The sequence below is a fragment of the Equus przewalskii genome, chromosome 31, assembly GCF_037783145.1.
Source record: "Equus przewalskii isolate Varuska chromosome 31, EquPr2, whole genome shotgun sequence".
In the NCBI taxonomy this organism is placed as follows: domain Eukaryota; kingdom Metazoa; phylum Chordata; class Mammalia; order Perissodactyla; family Equidae; genus Equus; species Equus przewalskii.
The window spans coordinates 17,683,331-17,701,091 of record NC_091861.1 but is presented as its reverse complement, the minus strand read 5'-3'; the positions used below and the strand labels follow the sequence as shown (position 1 = coordinate 17,701,091).

General features: G+C 36.5%; 1 non-coding gene across 1 annotated transcript; it reads left to right on the top strand.

The window, feature by feature from the left end:
- The first annotated feature begins 12,672 nt into the window (after window positions 1-12,672).
- LOC139080703 (U6 spliceosomal RNA) lies at window positions 12,673-12,779 on the top strand. The gene has a single exon (XR_011535418.1). It is a non-coding gene; the product is annotated as a U6 spliceosomal RNA (small nuclear RNA).
- The last annotated feature ends 4,982 nt before the right edge of the window (window positions 12,780-17,761 follow it).

Genomic DNA, 17,761 nt, shown 5'->3' with positions numbered 1-17,761 from the left:
CGTGCATGAAGAATAATATTAGAAACCAAGAACTCAGTGCCAGATGTGATCATTGTCACTAGGTTGTATTGGTTCCAGATCTTCTCAGCTAAGTAAGGATACACAGGTAGGTATACTAATCAGTCTGTGTGTGTGTGTGTGTGTGTGTGTGTGTATTTCTATTTGGAACCCTCTGTACTTGTAATAAAGTAAACATGAGTTCATGTTAATATGTCCAACTGTGACCCATTGCCACTGGATCATTCTAGCCATTTACCTTTACTTATCTGTGGACACCTCTGCCACAGATGTGTAGACCATCAGTGAGAAACCTGGGTCCCATCCTTCACTATTAATTTACTTAATTGTTGAGTTCGGTATCAGTGTATAGCAGTATCAGAATTGTTAACACGCACTCCCATGGGAAATAACTTATGAACTAAAGTAAAATTTTATAAAACACCTGACCGGTATTTCTAAAAACTGCCAAGGTTATCAAAAACAAAGAAAGTCTGAGAAACTGTCTCAGTCAAGAGGAGCTTAAGGAAATGTGGCAGTCAATGTAATCAGACAATGAGGTTTCCTGGAAGCCATCATGACACAGAAGGACAACAGGGAAATGCCAAATATATCTGAATAAAGTATGGACTCTTGTTAATAATAATATATTAATATTGGCTAGTTAAGTGCAAAAAGTGTGCCATATTAATGTAAGACATTAATAGGAGTAACTGGATGTAGGGCATAAGGGAACTCTCTGTACCAACTTCTCAATATTTCTGTAAATCTAAAACTGTTCTAAAGATAAGTTTATGTTAATAATGGTAATCTGATTTCCTTTTGAACATCAGAATCCTACTAGTCTTCACTGGTCTAATCAGCCCAATGCTTAATCGGGCAGTTGCTTAGGATTAACTCAGCCAAGTAGCTTTTGAAAATCTTTATACTGAATGATCTTCACAGAAAAATCTTAGACTCTGGTTCACAGAAATTTCTGAAACACAGTCAGTCCGAAGACTGTAAAAGAGGGACAGGATTTCATCTAGAATTTAAATTTCTAGTGAGGAAGAATCAGTGATATTCTCCTAGAGATGATAGCATCGGATAAGGAGCAAATACATTTTGAGGGGGCAACAAAGAGAAACGTACCAAGGCTAACAAAGCTGTGAAAATTCAGTAAATAAATTATAATCTCCATCTCCAGGAATGCCAGTCTCTGACCTTATATAAGCACTGGAAAATTAGTTTAGTAAATGGACTTTCTGAAAACGTTCTGTATTTCGGCAATAGTGCTTAAATGTAGTGAAATACTTGGCTGAAGTTCTGAGTATGTACAACACATTACGAGGGAGTCTACTAAGTTAAGCCACTCGGTTGCTGCAGAGGGCTATGAGAGTGTGATACTAATTTGTAGAAACCTGAATTGGAAATGTGATATCACCATGTCTCATTCTAGGTTCCGTCATTATCATTGGAATGAAGTCTTGTTATTTCATTTTCAGTTTTTCATTAGAAGCTTTGTAATAAGGATGAAACATTAGCATTTTAATGCTTTTGTGAAGAAAATTGTGGTGGCACTTGCTCTTGGACGTGGGCACAATCACTTTTCAAGTGTTCCTTCCTCATTGTAATTAAAGATTGTCTACTTGACAAAAGTCCTGGCCTCTGAAATAATAGCCAGCATTGCTTTGAAGTCCTGTCTTATTACTCAGAAAGCATTTTAGACCCATTTTTGATACACTTTGGTATTTTCCCCCCAATTATCAATGCCCTTGCTTAAGCCCAAAGGGCATTTTTCAAACATTATCTTCCTTGGCATCTCAGTCACTTTTGACACTTCCTCATGAAACATGCTCTTATCTCTGAAGATTCTAGAATTCCTTATACATACCTGGAAACACCAATTTGCTTTGTATTTTACTTTCCTCTTCTCATTTCCCAAGGGTTTTTTTCAGGTTTCTGTCCCAGGTCCTCTTCTTATTTATTTATTTTTTACTTTATAGTGCGTTTCTGGGCAATCATGGTAGCTTCAAGGGCTTGCGTCGTATTTTATCTGGAAATGGCAATAATCCAAAATAGACCAATAGTTAGAATTCATGCCCTGATTTCAGACAGATAGAGTAAAGTATTTGCCTTGCGACTTACTTTTGCATGACTCTGGTATCTCTCTAAGCCTTAGTTTTGTTTTTCCTATAAAATAATAATAATTATAATAATATCACTTTCATTCACTGTATAAATAATGCCAAATCTTGTATAAAACAATTTACATAAGGCATCTGTTCAATTCTCACTTTAATGCTATAAAGGACTTAGTAACGTAACGACATCATACAAATGAGAATTTAACTTGTCAAAGTAACTTACATGTGATTAGAACTCTGATCTGAATAAACCAGAGAATGAGTTCTTTTTTTGAAGAAGAAGAAGATTAGCCTTGAGCTAACTTCTCCTGCGAATCCTCCTCTTTTTGCTGGGGAAGACTGGCCCTGAGCTAACATCTGTGCCCATCCACCTCAACTTTATATGTGGGACGTCTGCCACAGCATGGCTTGACAAACAGCGTGTAGGTGCACACCTGGGATCCGAACCAGTGAACCCCAGGCTGCCAAAATGGAAAGTGTGAACTCAACAGCTGTGCCATCAGGCCAGCCCTGAGAATGAGTTCTTAATGTCTGTTGTAAACTTGCACCATAGCAACACCTCACGTAAAATAGCAATGCCTTCACTGTACTACTTGTGTCTGCAGAGAGAGAGAGAGAGACATTCATATGCCAAACTCTTCAGTTAAATATAACCTAAATACCTCAAATTCAACATAAAGGTAAACTATTTAATAGACTTGTGCCACCTCCTCTATCTCTTCACTACCAAGTTTCCCAAGACAGTGAAGCAGAATCATCCTTTGCTCTTCCCTCCTCATCCACTGCATCCAAATCATCAAGTCCCTAAATTCCACTTCATCAATATGTCTTGCATCCATATGCTTTTCCCTTTTCCACCGCAATTTTCATAGTTGAATTCACCATCCTCTCACACCTGGATATTTGAGATGTATTTTACCAAGCATGCCCCTTGCATGTAGTCTTTTGGTTTTTGAATTAGATGTAATTGTGTCACATTTTCTTTCCTACCACCAGACAGCACAAAATGTCTTCTCCTTCCCACCTCCATTGCTGTGAAGATAAACTGGAATCTTCTTGAAGTAGTTTGCAAGGTTGTATGTCTGAACTTGGCTTAAATCTGCAGTCCCCTCTCACAATACTTGGAAAGCGTCTTAAGCAATAGGGATTTTCCCATCTTCAGGACTTCTAATTTGCCTTTTATTTTATCTAGAAGACTTGCCTACATTCTTTCCTTTCGTAGCTCTTGTCTATAGAGGCAGTACACGGTAGAGAGGAAAGGCACAGTTCTAGAGCTGAAATAACTGAGTTCTACCGTTTCATGATTTTGGATAAGTTACTCCACCAATTAGTGTATCAGTTTCTTCATCTACAAAATGATGTTAATGATACATGCTTCACTGGTTGTCATGAGGCTACATGCTTTAAGATTTTTACTGAAACAAAATTAGCATTTACACTGGCTCAAGAAAAGATCCTAAATAAAAAAAGACTGCATCAGTACACGCCACAGCATTCTAAATTCCTAGCATATACTTTAATATATCTTTTATGAGAACATTAAATGAATATTATATTGAAAGAAATATGTTAATAAAAAGTCATGATTAATTTAATGTTAGAAAAATGGAAAGAAATGCTTATAGGTTCTATGATATGTCAGTGAAAAATGCTGGACAGAATCTTGGCTGACAATCAAGTGATCAATTTTATTTTTCTCCCAGCATACATTTCTGTACATGATCAGTGCTTGGAAAAAAATTTTAAGTGAAGGAGTAAATGAGTGTCTCAGTACGGTCCTATCTGGTTAATGAAAGTAGGCTAACCTGTTAATACATTTCAAATCAATAGTTTTTTAAAACAATGTATCATCTTTCATATTAGTTCATTATTAGTTTCATAATAAAGATAATCATATTTCTTTGGATTTTTAGGTAATATATAAAATAAATGTAATGTTTTTAAGTGTATGCAAAATACTTTTTAATGAAACTCTGATATAGAGTTTGCATAATATGAGAATCAAGTGTGACATATATTTTATTTAAATATTATTTACAGAAGTATTTAACTTCAGCCATGAAAGTTCAAAAGTATGCTAAATTTTGTAACAAGTGTCACTATTAAAAGAAAAATAATTGTGAATTTAGTTTTCTTTTGGTCCTTTTGTATACTTATATGTGTGCACTGGAAATGAGAGTGATTAATTTCCTCATAGGCTAGTGCAAATTAAAGAATAAAGCTTTTCAAAAAGAAAGTTAGAAGCTAATGTGATCTGTTCTCAGATTTTGACCTTTCTTAGTTGAGATTTCCATTATTCCAAGTCAGCAGGCAGAGTGCTAAGATGGCCCTGGGAGGTCGACGAGAAGAGGGAAGACCCTCACTGGAAAACATCTCCCCTACAGGGACTACTTGTTAGCAGCTCTTTCCTTTGAAAATCTCAGAGAGCATATTTTTTGCAGCCAGTCAAGAAAAAGTCTATTAACGTATAAGTGGAAACAATAGGCATTATTAGAAATTTAATGTTAACAATTATTTCACTAGGATCTTCCATTGACCCCTGAAGTCCGTAATCTTGCAGTGCCAGGTGGCAAGTTCACCCAGGGAAAGGTCCCTTCTACAATCCTGCAACGTGGACCAAGGCCTTCTACCTCTGAGCACTAGAGGTGGGTGAGCAGGAATTGCCAGCTGAGTAGCTGAGCAACTTGCATCTTACGGAAGAGAAAATCCAACCAGATGCCCAGTGGTGCTGTTTTCAAGATCAGTGCTAATACAGAAAGTAAAGATGAAGAGAAAGGACAGAGTCACCTAGTCCCTACCCAAGAAGCTGATCAGAAGCAATTAGAAGTCCTTAGAGTGATCTAAATTTTCTCTACTAAGTGAAGAGCTTCGACTGAAATCACAGCTTCTCCAGGGAGTCAATTTCATGTGCTTCAACCGCCAATCCAAGACACAAGAGATTGCATCACCTTTGATGCTCTTTGAACCCACATAGAATCTGACTGCCCAGTCCCAGGTCTGTACTGGTAAAGGGCTACCTCTGTCTTGGCCATGCTCAGCCAAGAAGACCCAGCAGACATATACTCCCAGTGTTTGTGCTTCTCCCCAGTATATGAACTCACTCTTCGAACAGGAAAAGTGATTGAACTGATCAGCATACTGGGCAAAAAGTAGAATAGTCGTTGCTAGCGTCTACGGGGAGGAGAGAATGGGAGTTGTTTAATGGATATTGGATTTCAGTACCACTATCGTTGACACTGTTGGAATTGCCCACAGCCGGAAGGATTTTCCCTTACTTCTGCTTACAAACATCATATGAATGCTTCCTAGTCAGATCCTTGTCAGAATCAAGATATCAAAGAACATTAGATGTCATGTAAGACATGGATCTGGTCTGTGCATAGACATCTGTTTAGTGAATTTATATCTTCACAAGATGATAATAGTGATTTGTTGTATTTACATACATCAAATTATTATCCAAGGAAATGATAAAAAATAAAAATGTCTCATTATATCAAGAAAAATTTAATGACAATTTCTCCAATAGTATTTTAACCCTAGAATGTATAGAAAAGGCATGCTCATTTCGCATATTCAAATTTTTTCTTTTCTATAGAAATCTATCAAGTAAAACAAAAGCCTTCTATATATTTTTTTGTTTTCCTTTAATGTTTTATTATTCTCTCTCCAGAAGTTTCAAATAGACAGCCAATAATTGTGTTTTAGGAAACACGCATACTTCTTTGTGGAAGACCAACGTATGTAACAATGATCAATACACAGAAACGGAATCTAAAAACATTTTTTCCTTATTAAACTGCAATACAAAGTCTATACCGTAGTAGAAGATATCAGAGTAACATATCACATTTAATTTTTTTCTATGAGTTTCTTGGAAGCCAGCATTGCCTGGCAAATGAACATGAACAGTAGAGATGGGAACAGTTATAAGATTTGTCCCAAGGTTATTTTTGCCTTAAAAAGTATTAAACTTTCTAAAAACGATACTTCTCTATTACAATACTAGAATAAGCTCAAGGTGAAAGAACAGAATTTCTTCATTTTTTTTATGAGAATCTAAACCTTCCAGGAACTGAAATGCTTAAGGACATCAATAAAGATGGCATTTTAGGATAAAGTCCCTGAAAGATGCTTCCACTGTGTAAAAAGGAGTCGCAATCATTCAATTGCCTGTGTGTTTATCTTTAAAATGCCTCCAGATATTGTTAAAGAACTGAAATCTGGAACAAAAGAAAATCCCTCGGATTTAGAAATTGTGTTGTGTTTTTAAATGTCATAATATATTGGAAGACTTCTGATACATAACAAGGGTTAGAAAAGTTTTAGTATCCTTTTTCTTTTCACCTAGTTCTGAGAAATCTGGGAAAATTAATCGTAAGTTCGGATACAACAAATGCTTCTTTTTGAATGTATACGATAAAAAATGAGAATGAATAATTATTCTAATACTACTTCACCACAAAGAAAAGAAAGATTAGAGCAAAGTTTCCATAAATATGTGTGTTTGCACATGTATTCTAAGACTTTATAGAAGAAATCTCAGGAATCATAATATTGTTTTCAATAATCATCTATTTCACAGCATAATTGCAATAGTTATATAATTTTATAGGTAAATGTCTCTATCTCTTTTTGAAAATGGAGACTGATGAAAATAATGTTGTTTTCTGAGATTACATACATGTATATTCCTCTATTAAAACCAGGAGCTCAATTGATCTATCTACAGACTGCTTATATTGAATAAGAAATAATTTTTAAGAATGGATATTTTAAAGAGAAAATATACTTTATATGGCACTTATCATAAAGAAAGATATTTTTTCCGTGCAAGCCAACTTATAAGTAGCAATGGGACATACTAAGAAGAAGTTATTTAGATTTAGATATAACAATATCCAGTTGTCAGAATCTGCATCCCTGTGTCTTAGCTTTTTCCAACACTGGGGGAAGATGCTTTGCTTTTCTGAGCCCGGCAAGCTTAAAGTGCTATGTATTAACAACCTCTGGGGAGCAGCCCACAACCAAAGATGAATAAGAATTTATATATACATCCCATCTCCATTTCCTCTGGAATGGGAGAATTCTGAACTATGCATTTTAAACTTTTTCCCAGTGTTTCCCTACAGAAATAAACTTCAGTCATTTATAGTCAATTGACTTAAGAATGAACACTTTATTGACTTTGATTGGCTGTTTTTCTTCCTTTATCGTGCCCCACTCCAGAACTTATGTTCCTTTTATCTGTCACGTAAATTGCATACACATATCATTGTATACAGTTGAATAATTTACCAGTCTAATGACAAAAAGGGCAATAGTTTTGATGAATATCATGGGATCATGGGATCTATAGCATACTATAACTTCACAATTACTAAGAACCTCAAATGTTGTGTAGTAAGATGATATGGTGAAAATCTATACGATAGCTTATTATTAGCTGTAACAGGTACATGCAATATCTCTAGCATTTAAAGGATAAGTTGGCAATGGTAATTAAAAGAACATGGTGTTGGTTGGATGGTTGTTGTCCAGCATCATTAAGGCCCTGAAAAAAAATTGCAGGTCTAAGTTATTCAACAATCATCACCGGGCAAGGTGTGAATGTCACAAGGCATGCACGATAGTATGTAATAAGACTGCCATAGTCCGAAAATGGAAGACAGATTGGCCTGGGCAACCAGTTCCAGAATCTGATTATGAGAGCAATAGAAAAGGTTTAATTCACAACCCAGGTAAGTCTCCTGAGAGAACTCCAACAGAACATGCCTAGGAATGGATTTTGAGGGAGCTGACTAAGAGGGAGATATTATGACAGATAAAGAGAATTTCTTGATGAAACACATTCTCATGTGACTCAGATTTTACACACTGGCAAGTACATTTAGAATCAATTCCAACACACAGCTGAAATTGCTACTTGGAGCATGAAAAAATCAATGATTTACAATTAATGAGGTAGAAATGATAATATTGACTTGGCAAAGTATTGAAAAAGTGATCAAAATGCTCAATGAGGTTAGAGTGTTAGTATGAATATATTGCATAAGACAAGAAAACAGATAGCTATAGTAAACTATGTTTACCAGGAAAAACCAGAGACATTGTCTTCAATAAAACAAATAATAATGGCTATGTTGTGGAGTCATGGACATCTTTGAGAAGCCAGAGTTGATGGTAGAGAGGTTGTTATAGAACTTGCCACTCTAGAATTAATGGGGTTGATAGGATTCTGCAATAGCCGAGGCCAGGTGGTAACATTTTACTTTCAGAAGGAAGGTGGACATATTACGGTAAGAAGCAGAATGAAAATCAGAGAATAATGACTCTCAGGAATTTGTGGCTATGACTAATATGTCATGGTGTTCCTAGAGGCAAAATAGATGGGCAGAGAACAAGGATATTGACTGATCTATATAACTTAAAACTAATGTCAACCAAATAGAAAATCATAGCATCTTAGCCAGTTTCCAGACTTGAGCCAGTTGCAGACCCTGAGCTCTTAAAATTAAGTAGAGCCCGGGTCATCACGAAGAAGGACTCTATAACATCACAGGAAAAGTACAGAGCAGAAATTTCTCCAATCTTTCACCCACAGGAAGCTACAGCCATTTATCTGAGAATCATTCACTGGAGAAAATGGAATTCCCAGATATTCCCAAGGCTTTTGGATGTGTGGTCTGATCTAACACTAATACTTCAATGATGACACAATGGCCCATGAATGGAGTAGCCATGGTGGTGGGAAAAAGGTTATTCAGGGGTCTAACGACATTGAGTTCCCTCTCACAACAGCATATCTAGCTACTAGTGCTACTAAATGCCCAAACTATGAGAAACATACAGAGATTGACCTTGTGATATTGTACCAACCCGTTAGGTGGTAAGAGGTTGATTACATCACAGATCTTTGACCAGGAAGGGAGAAGTCCTATATATTTATTGGAATTGAGACATATTTTGAGTTTAAGTGTGATTCCCTTGCTTGTAATGCCTTAGCCAGAATATTATGTGAGGGCTCAATAGAGTGCCTGATTTATCATCTTGGGACCTTACCTCAGAATCACCACAGAGCAGGGGCCCACTTTACAGCGGAGGAGTTGTGACAGTGAACATATGACCACCTGATCCACTGGTTCTACCGTAAATCCCTTCCCCCAGATGCTGTCAGACTAACAGTCTTTGGAATGTTCTGTTATGGATTGAATGTTTGTGTCCCCTCAAATTCATATATTGAATCCCTAACCCCCAGTGGGATGGTATTTAGAAGTGGGTCTTTGGGAGGTAATTAGGTTTAGGTGAGTTCATGAGTGTGGAGCGACCATGATGGAACTAGTGTCCTCATAAGATGAGCAAGAGGGACCAGAGAAAGCTCTTCCCCTACCTTCACCTTGGGAGAACACAGACAGAAGGCAGCCTTCTATAAGTCAGGAGGTGGGTGCTTATCAGGATACCAAATTGGCAAGCCCCTTGATCTTGGACTTCCCAGCCTCTAGACCTTTGAGGAATAAATATCTGTTGTTTAGGCCACCCAGTCTATGGTATTTTGTTATAGCCGCCGAAGTTGACTAACACATCTCTCTAAGCATAGAGGTTAAGATGATCCCCTGCAGGATCGATGTTCCCTGCTACAAAATACAGTACATAATTGAACCAAATATGTATGCTCCATAGTAGAATACATGCATCTGGAAACCAAGAAGTGGAAGTTGGAGAGCCTTGTCTTACCAGTAATCCGAGTGTCTCCCCTGGGGAACTTATTCTTCCTGTCACTTCAACTTTAATCCTAACTGGTCTAGAAGTCCTTTTTCCAAAGGGAAAAACACTTCTACAATGGACACAGTAAGGATTTTAGTAAACCTAAAATCATAGCTGCCGCCTAGGAATGTTGGAGTCCTCACACCAATAAATCAATAGTCAAAGGAAGGAGTTACTCTATTGGCTGGATAATTGAGATGGATTATGATCAGGACATAGGTCGTGATTTACATGATAGGAGCAGGGAAGAGAAAATTTGGAATTGAGATTCACAAGGAAAGTGATTGGTGCTTTCATATTCACAAATACCATAAATGGGAATTTGCTGCAACATAACCACGGACTCAGACTCTTTAGGATGAAGGTCTGTGTTCCACAGTGGTATCCTGGATATGTTCAGACCAGCTTATGTAAAGCAATTGTTAAAATATTAAACCTTTGTGATCTAGTAGTTAAATAGAGTAATGGTTTAAACATTAAATTATGTAAACTTGTAATTAAATAAATTATATGAAGACTAAACCTAGTAAATATTCAAAACTCATAACTTCCTAATTATTTTACTTTACTTTGTTGTTATCTGTGCTTCTGAGATAATTAAGAATTTATTTATTTGGAAATACTATATAATGGTGTGCTTTTGTACAATCCCCAACCTTACATAGGTAGCTTGAAACTAGCCATAGTGAGAGTATTTATACCATGCAAATTTGGAAACGCTGCACATCTGGGCTTGATTTATTGTTTTGTGGATTGTCCAAAACAGGAGTCAAAAATCTAGAGCCTAGAGGCCAAATCTGGCTTGTGGCCTTTTTTCTCTGAAAATTATAAGCCAAGAATGCTGTTTACATTTTAAAGGGTTATTAAAAACAAACAAACATAGGGGCCAGCCTCGTGGCATAGTGGTTAAGTTTGCACACTCTGCTTCAGCGACCCAGGGTTCACTGGTTCAGATCCCAGGCATGGACCTCTACACCAGTCATCAAGCCATGCTGTGACAGCATCCCACATACAAAATAGAGAAAGATTGGTATGGATGTTAGCTCAGCGACAATCTTCCTCAACCAAAAAGAGGAAGATTGGCAACAGATATTAGCTCAGGGCCAATCATCCTCACGGAAAAAAAAAAAAAACCCAAGCAAACATAAAAAAGAAAAGTATGTGACAAAAACTGTATGTGCCCACAAAGCTTAAAATGTTTACTCCCTGTTTCTTCACATAGAAAACATTTCTGCTCCATCGTTTAGATTTTCAAAAGTTATATAGAAGATGTTAATAGAGCAGATGAGACTTCAGAGTGTGTTAGGTCTATAACTGTTCCATGATGAGGAGCACAAATCATGGAGAAAACATATTTCCAGTTTCAAAAACTATCATCTGACATAGGAATTTGCTTACGTCACTGATAGATGAGTGTAGTTTTGATAAATGTCTTTACAGTTTTGCCTGACTCTCATTTGTTTGCACATCATAAGGAAACATATCAACTAACGTTGTTTGGAAGTATGGTTTGGGAGCCAGTTGTGAAGCAATTATCAGCACATCACTGAGGGTACCTCACTGGCAAGAAATCTAGAACAGGACAATTGCTGTTTGGAGGTAAAGGGACTCTAAAATGGGTGAGAAAAGAGGGGTATGAATATCAGTTGTGACTTCACTGCTGATTACATCAGAGAGAACTGTGGCTTTTGCTCATTAACCCTCTTGTTATAAGTATCCTTAGAAATTGTGATTTGTTATCACCTTGAAGAGGTAATGATAGGATGGAGGGAATTTAATATGGAGCACAAAAGGATCTGAGTGATGAAACAGGACAGGGCCACACCTAAACCCCTCATAAATTTCAATGTGCTTCAGCAGATTTCCAGCTGCCACGATCTATTTCTCTGCACCCAAGGACTTATGTCAACCATAGAAGATCACTATCAGCTCATGGCAGGCCTTAAGTTCCTGGAAATGAACAGTCCTAGGATCATTCCTTAACTGTTGACTGAAAGGCGTTAATGTATAAAAGTTCAGCTGCTTCATCCATCCAGGGAGATAATGCTGAAAAAATATAATTTACACCATTTCCTCAAGTTCCCTGGTGGATTTAAGTTCCAGTCACTCAGTGGATGTTGACTAAATAATATCTTTTTGTTTAAGCTTTCAATGACTATTCCCCTTCTTTGTTTCCAATCCTCAGGCCTCCAACTTTGTTTCTTGCCCTCCCAGCTAAAACAGTGTCGCTAGAATTCTTATCTCAGGGTCAGCTTCCCCAGTATCCCAAACTAAGACACCTTGTAGCACCTCAGAAACCCTCCTTAGTACTGATGCAAAATTCGATACTTTTTAAGAGTGTTGTAAGCTTCCAAAGAGGAGAAAAAAATGTTCTGGTCCTTTAATGGTGTTTTTATGATTTCAAAAGCAAAGTGAAATAAAGTGAATACATTTTACATGCAATTATACATGATCATGAATTGCTATGATCTCTGTTTTCTTTCATCATTTGGCGGGTCATTAGAATAATCTCTGATGAGCAGAAAAGTAAGTATAAAAAGTACTACAGATAAAACCAGACAAAGTCCGCTGGTTGACACGTAATTTTCCAGGGTTGATCAGTTGGTCTATCTATCTATCTATCTATCATCTGTCTAATATCTATCTATCTATCTATCTATCTATCTATCTATCTATCTCTCTATCAAATGGCCTTTCTGAGTTGTAAAGTAATAGCCTCCTCGTGAACTATTTTTGTGGCAAGTATTAAATATACACCTGAAGGAGCAGAAGAAATAGAAGTATGGTGCTCACTTCAGCAGCACATATACTAAAATTGGAACAATACAGAGACGATTAGCATGGCCCCAGCACAAGGATGACATGCAAATTTGTGAAACGTTCAATATTTTTAATAAAATTGACAAACCCCTAGCCAGACTTACAAAGAAAAAAAGAGAAAAAGCTCAGACAAACAAAATCAGAAATGAAAGAGGAGAAATAACAACAGACTCCACTGAAATACAACAGGTTATAGGAGAATTCTTTGAAAAACTATATGCCAATAAAATGGATAACCTAGAGGAAATGGATAAATTCTTAGACTCTTACAACCTCCCAAAGCTGAGTCAAGAAGAAGCAGACAATCCGAACAGACCTATGACAAAGAAAGAGATTGAAACAGCAATCAAAAGTATCCCAAAGAATAAAACCCCAGGACCAGATGGCTTTCCTAGGGAAATCTACCAAACTTTCAGAGAGAATTTAATACCTATCCTTCTCAAGCTATTCCAAAAAATTAGGAAAGATGAAACACTTCCTAACACATTCTATGAGGCCAGCATCACTCTGATACCAAAGCCTGACAAGGACAGCACAATAAAGGAGAACTACAGGCCAATATCATTGATGAACATAGATGAAAAATCCTCAACAAAATTTTAGCAACCCGAATTCAGCAATACATCAAAAGGATCATACATCATGATCGAGTGAGATTCATACCAGAGACACAGGGATGGTTCAACACCTGCAAATCAATCAACGTGATATACCACATCAACAAATTGAGGAATAAAAACCACCTGATCATCTCAATTGATGTAGAGAAAGCAATTGACAAGATCCAAAGGCCATTTATGATAAAAAACTCTTAACAAAATGTGGATAGAATGAAATTACCACAACATAATAAAGGCCATATATGAAAAACCCATAGCCAACATCATATTCAATGGGCAAAAACTGAGTTCCATCCCCCTGAGAACAGGAACAAGACAAGGATGCCCACTATCAGCACTCTTATTCAACATGGTACTGGAGATTTTGGCCAGAGAAATTGAGCAAGAGAAGGGAATAAAAGGAATCCAAATAGGGAAGTGAAGAAGTGAAACTCTTGATATTTGCATCATCTTATATGTAGAAAACCCCCCCAAAAATCCATTGGAAAACTAATAGAAATAATCAACAACTACAGTAAAGTTGCAGGGTATAGAATCAACTTACAAAAATCAGTTGCTTTTCTATACTCCAATAACAAACTTACAGAAAAAGAATGCAAGAATACAATTCCATTTGCAATCGCAACTGAAAGAATAAAATACCCAGGAATAAATTTAAGGAAGGATGTGAAGGACTTATACAATGAAAACTATAAGACATTACTGAAAGAAATTGATAATGACATAAAGAGATGTAAAGAGATTCCTTGCTCATGGACTGGAAGAATAAACATAGTTAAAATGTCCATACTACCCAAAGCAATCTACAGATTCAATGCAACCCTAATCAGAATCCCAATGACATTCTTCACAGAAATAGAGCAAAGAATCTAATAGAGCAAAGACCCTAAATTGATAAGGCTATCTAGAGAAAAAAGAACAAAGCTGGATGTATCACAATCCCTGACTTCAAAACGTACTGCAAAGCCATAGTGATCAAAATGGCATGGTACTGGTACAAAAACAGGCACAGAGATCAACGGAACAGAACCGAAAGCCCAGAAATAAAACCGCACATCTACGGACAGCTAATCTTCGACAAAGGAGCCAAGAACATACAATGGAGAAAAGATAGTCTCTTCAATAAATGGTGAACAGCCACATGCAAAAGAATGAAGGTATACCACTATCTCACGCCATACCGAAAAATAAACTCAAAATGGATCAAAGACTTGAAGATAAGTCCTGAAACTATAAAATTCCTGGAAGACAATATAGGTAGTATACTCTTTGACATCAAACTAAAAAGGATCTTTTCAAATACCATGTCTTCTCAGACAAGGGAAACAAAAGAAAAAATAAACAAGTGGGAATTCATAAGACTAAAGATCTGCGAAGCAAAAGAAACTGGAATCAAAACAAAGAGACAACTCACCTATTGGGAGAAAATACTTGAAAATCATATATCTGACAAGGTGTTAATCTCCATAATATATAAGGAACTCACACAACTGAATAATAAAAAAGCAAACAACCCAATCAAAAAGTGGGCAGAGAAGATGAACAGACATTTTTCCAAAGAAGATACACAGATGGCCAATAAACACATGAAAAGATGTTCAACATCACTAATTACCAGGGAAATGCAAATCAAAACTAGACTAAGATATTACCTTCGTTTGTTAAAATGGCTATACTCGCTAAGACTAACGATCAAATGTTGGAGAGGGTGTGGAGAGAAGGGAACCATCATACGCTGCTGGTGGGAATGCAAACTGGTGCAGCCACTATGGAAAACAGTATGGAGATTCCTCAAAGAACTAAAAATAGAACTAACATATGACCCAGCTATCCCACTACTGGGTATCTACCCAAACAATTTGAAATCAACAATCCAAAGTAACATATACACCCCGTGTTCATTGCAGCACTATTCACAATAGCCAATACATGGAAGCAACCCAAGTACCCATTGACTGATGATTGGATAAAGAAGACGCGCTATATATATATATTACTCCATTTTCCATTACAATGGAATATTACTCAGCCAGAAAAAAAGACAAATCCATCCCATTCTCAATAACATGGAAGGGCCTAGAAGGAATTGTGCTAAGCAAAATAAGCCAGACTGAGAAAGACAAACACCAGATGATATCATTCATGTGGAATATAAACAAATGCATGGACAGAGGAAACAGTTCAGTGGTTACCAGGGGAAGAGGGGTAGGGGGTAAGCAAAGGGGGTGAAGGGGAGCACGTATGTGGTGACAGTCAAGAAACAACATACGGGGCCTTGCCTGATGGCACAGTGGTTAAGTGTGCACGTTCAGCTTCGGCGGCCCAGGGTTCACTGGTTCAGATCCTGGGTGCGGACATGGCACCGCTTGGCAAAGCCATGCTCTGGTAGGCATCTCACATATAAAGTAGAGGAAGATGGGCATGGATGTTAGCTCAGAGCCAATCTTCCTCAGCAGAAAGAGGAGATTGGCAGCAGTTAACTCAAAGCTAATCTTCCTCAAAAAAAAAAAATAAGTTTTCTAGACTTTGGAAAGCACTGCTCTTGGTGCTTACACATTAGGATTGAAGCAAATCTCATTAATGACTTAAGCCTTATTATCTCAAATACCATTGCTCTTTACATTCCATATATTTAATCCAATAAGTCAAGCATGACAACTATGTACTAAGCCACAGTCTTGCCTATAATAAATATAAAACCTTATATTAATTGACCAATTATTTACTGTATCTAATATGTCCAAACTGTCAATCTTTTTGTGATTTTAGTCAGATTATCAATGGCTATTATCTAAGCCACCTCAAAATTTATTTAAGTAACGTAAAAGAGAATTTGGATTAAGTATTTAATAAATGTACGTGCCATGAGGATGTGTAGAATGCAGCTTATATTCTTACCATGAATAATTTGAAATTTTGGAGGAAGACAAATTTAGACGAAATTATTAGAGCACAAAAGTTACAATGCATAACTAAATGCTAAACATCATTCTATAAAACAGAATGTAATACAGCTTCAAGGAAAATCAATGACAGTGTAAACTTCACTGTTTATCAATTCCTCTGAATCATTCTTACTAATATAATAATAGCTGATTATTTTGAGTCTGTGCCATTCTTTGTTTACTTATATTAGGCTGCTCCATAGCATGATTCAGACTACAGTTTGCCTTTATAAAAGGAGAACTTTCTTCAAAGGCACAGTAATCTTCATGTTCATGTAGCTTGGAATTTCAAGGGCATACTTGATATAACAATGTGTTGTCATAAATATTTCTGACATTTATTCATTACACTTTCTTTTAAAGCAAGTTAATATTTCAAAAATAAATTAATAGGAACATCATTTCTCAGCTCAATTATAAAATATGCTAATGTGTCAGACATTCTTAATGCATCAGGATTGGCTGGGGACCACTGTAGCCGAAGTAAAAAGAATTTTAAAAAGCAGTATTCCGTGGTGAATAATTTAACCATATGGTCATTGGGCTTTGATTTAATTCCGCAGTGGATGTTAGGAATTTTATGGTGTATCTGGAATAGATATACTACTTCTAAAAAGGACATTTTACAGAAAAGGAAGTGTAAATAGTATGATGAAAATTTCATTTATTATATTTCTTTCTAAGTTTCACCATGACCTTTTCAAATTCTCCAAGGAAACATATTTCCTTTGGTATATTACAAATGACTTATCCAATTCAGGCTAAATTCAAGAGTACTGACACTGTTAATGTGTAGGAATTATATTTTGGATGAACTTTGATAAATCAGAAATTATCAGGGAAATTTCTCACAATTAAACTTTAATTACACCTAGATACCAGAGAAAGAGAGAGAGAGAATAAAAGTGAGAGTTATTAGGTATAAAACTGTCCTGTACTAATGAAATAAAGTATTAAAGTTCTCTTTGCAGGTGCATTTTGGGAAAATCCAGCATCAAATATTTCACGTATGTGTGTGTACATGTGTGTACGTTAAAATATGTATTTATATCTTTGTAATATGAGTGTGTGTGTACATTGGCACACACACATTTCTTTAAGGGTCAGCAATTCTGTCTTCCACAGGGTAAGAGTCGTGTGCACAAAATTGTGTATTCACTTGACCTTATTGTCCATATTAAATCAATGTACTTACTAATAGGTAGTGTAAAGGGAAGCTGAGACTTGCTATGTGTGGACCTAAGAAACAAAATCAGGTCATAATTAAGGTGAAGTCCAATGAGTTCCATGAATGGGCTTTGATAAAATTTAGGCTGAAACCTGCATGGATTCCATTAACTTTCTGTGTTTAAAATGTGGCAAAGTTTAATGGCGTGGCTTCGTGTAGGATTTATGACTTCTTTTAGCGTCTATGTCTTCATTTATAAAATAGGGGTAGTAATAATAATTCCTGCCTTACATTCTTCGTGATTTTGTGTCAAGGAGTGAT